The sequence below is a fragment of the Ranitomeya variabilis genome, chromosome 4 (assembly GCF_051348905.1).
Source record: "Ranitomeya variabilis isolate aRanVar5 chromosome 4, aRanVar5.hap1, whole genome shotgun sequence".
Lineage (NCBI taxonomy): Eukaryota > Metazoa > Chordata > Amphibia > Anura > Dendrobatidae > Ranitomeya > Ranitomeya variabilis.
The window spans coordinates 655,618,151-655,621,588 of record NC_135235.1 but is presented as its reverse complement, the minus strand read 5'-3'; positions in this window follow the sequence as shown (position 1 = coordinate 655,621,588).

The window sequence follows — 3,438 nt, the reverse complement described above, 5'->3', positions numbered from 1 at the left end:
CATTACACCGATGGAGTTGCCGGCGGGGCTTCCAGGCTGAGATGCCGGAGGAGCCCCGACTGCATGAAGATACGCCGCCGCCGCCACCGCCCCACAGCACCAGAGGCCCCACACTGCAGAAGAGGAGCCGCCACAGCACAGCACAGCAGCCGCCGCTCCCAGCACAGAGACCCCACGCTGCAGCGCTACGATGAGGTAATGGGGGATACTCACTTTCCTGTGAGACGCCCCCTCGTCGTCATCAGGATCACTCCCCCCCCCACCCACCATATACACCCGGCGTACAAGGCGATTCCCGGCGTACAAGACGACCCCCGACTTTTAAGAAGATTTTCAGGGGTTAAAAAGTCGTCTTGTACGCCGGAAAATACGGTAATTTTTATCTTGCAGAAATTTGTTTCTCTTTTTTCTTTCAAGGTCATCCGTATTGTTTGCATTTTCTTGCGAGAAATGTGTTAAACACTTGTTCGGTTAGAGGGAATTCTGTTTTTTTATTTTATCTAATATTCGCAATTGCTTCTGAACAGTCCTAATCAGTAACATAATGAGTAGGGTTGAGCGACCTTTACTTTTATAGGATCGGGTCGGGTTTCACGAAACCCGACTTTTTCAAAAGTCGGGTCGAGTGAAATCGGCCGATCCTATAAAAAAGTCGGGGTCGGCCGAAACTCGAAACCCAATGCAGTGCATTGGGTTTCCAATGGTTCCCAGGGTCTGAAGGAGCGGAAACTGTCCTTCAGGCCCTGGGATCCATATTTAAGTGTAAAATAAAGAATTAAAATAAAAAATATCGCTATACTTACCCTCTGATGCGCCCTGGTACTAACCGGGAACCTTCCTTCCTTAGAATCAGCCTTCCAGGGCCTTGCGGTGACGTCACGGCTTGTGATTGGTCGGGCGGCCCCCATGTGACCGCTCGCGCGACCAATCACAAGCCGCGACGTCTCCGTGACGTCACCGAAGGTCCTGGAAGGGCTGATTCTTAGGAAGGAAGGCTGCCAGAAAGAAGCCGAGGGTGAGTATATTCCTATTAGCTATATACTCACCCTCGTACATGCCCTGCTTCTTTCCGGCAGCCTTCTTTCCTAAGAATCAGCCCTTCCAGGACCTTCGGTGACGTCACGGAGACGTCGCGGCTTGTGATTGGTCGCGCGAGCGGTCACATGGGAGCCGCCCGACCAATCACAAGCCGCGACGTCTCCGTGACGTCACCGAAGGTCCTGGAAGGGTTGATTCTTAGGAAGGAAGGCTGCCAGAAAGAAGCCGAGGGTGAGTATATTCCTATTAGCTATATACTCACCCTCGTACATGCCCTGCTTCTTTCCGGCAGCCTTCCTTCCTAAGAATCAGCCCTTCCAGGACCTTCGGTGACGTCACGGAGACGTCGCGGCTTGTGATTGGTCGCGCGAGCGGTCACATGGGGGCCGCCCGACCAATCACAAGCCGCGACGTCACCGTGACGTCACCGCAAGGCCCTGGAAGGCTGATTCTAAGGAAGGAAGGTTCCCGGTTAGTACCAGGGCGCATCAGAGGGTAAGTATAGCGATATTTTTTATTTTAATTCTTTATTTTACACTTAAATCTGAATTCCGATACCAATTCCCGATATCTTAAAAATATCGGGAATCGGTATCGGAATTCCGATTCCAGATTCAGAAGATCGCCGACCTCATGGCCGACCCCACACAGGGATCGGGTCGGGTTTCATGAAACCCGACTTTGCCAAAAGTCGGCGACTTCTGAAAATAGTCGACCCGTTTCGCTCAACCCTAATAATGAGTTATGTGCATTTTCTCCCACTTGGCTAGAAAGATTGGGTAATCATAATATAGACAAAACGCTTTGAAAAGTCGGAGGCCCCATGGAGATCTCCCTGACTCAAGATTTGATATTGATATACACTGTGTTCCAAATTATTATGTAAATTGGATTTAAGTGTGATAAAGATTTAATTGTTTTGTTTTTCAAATAAACTCGTGGATGGTATTGTGTCTCAGGGCTCAATGGATCACTGAAATCAATCTTAAACACATGTGATAATTGGTTTTACAGGTGATTCTATTTAAAGGAAAACTACTTAAAAATGATGTTCCACATTATTAAGCAGGTCACAGTTTTCAAGTAACATGGGAAAGAAAAAGGATCTCTCTGCTGCTGAAAAGCATCAAATAGCGCAATGACTTGGTGAAGGGATGAAAACATTTGAAATTTCCCGAAAACTTAAGCCTGATCGTCGTACTGTTAAGAGATTTGTGGCTGTATCTGAGCACAGATGTGTTTGTGCTGATAAAGGCATAATGAGGAAGATTTCTGCCAGGCAAGTTCATCGGATTAAGAGAGCAGCTACTAAAAAGCCATTACAAAGCAGCAAACAGATATTTGAAGCTGCTGGTGCCTCTGGAGTCCCTCGAACCTCAAGGTGTAGGCTCCTTCAAAGGCTTGCTGTGGTGCATAAACCTACTATTTGGCCACCCTTAAAGTGTTCACAAGCAGAAATGGTTGCATTGGGCCCACACATACATGAAGACTAATTTCCAAACATTCTTGCTCCAAATGGATGGAGTAGTGGATGGTTGGTGTATGGCCACCATGTCCTAACAAGGCTGCAACAACAGCAAGGAGGTGGAGGAGTCATGTTTTGGGCCGGAATCATGGAGAAACAGCTGATAGGGCCCTTTAAGGTTCCTGAAGGTGTGAAAATGACCTCTGCAAAGTATATAGAGTTTCTGACTGACAACTTTCCTCCATGGTATAAAAAGCAGAAACGTGCCTTCAGGAGCAAAATCATCTTCATGCATGACAATGCACCATCTCATGCTGCAAAGAATACCTCTGAGTCATTGGCTGCTATGGGCATAAAAGGAGATAAACTCATGGTGTGGCCACCATCTTCCCCTGACCTCAACCCTATAGAGAACCATTGGAGTATCATCAAGCAAAAGATCTATGAGGGTGGGAGGCAGTTCACATCAAAACAGCAGCTCTGGGAGGCTATTCTGACTTCATGCAAAGAAATACAAGCAGAAACTGACCAAAAACTCACAAGTTCAATGGATGCAAGAATTGTGAAGGTGATATCAAAGAAGGGTTCCTATGGTAACATGTAAATTGGCCTGTTAGGATGTTTTGGCGTTAAATAGCTTTTTTGTTCAGTGAATGTGAACTCCTAATGCTGCAAATTCCACAAATGAGCATTTTCAGTTCTTTGAAACATATCAAATGTTTAGAAATTCTACTGTGCCTAATAATTTGGAACAGTGCATTTTAAGTTTTTATTCATTTTTGAGATTATACTGTTATCATTGGGAGGTTTCTTCAATAAAATTCGATGTATACTCTAACGGGTGATGACTTTTTTTAGACTGTCATTTGCACCAACCATTTAGGAAAATCCGATAAAAATGTCATTTGCATAATAATTTGGAACACAGTTATCTG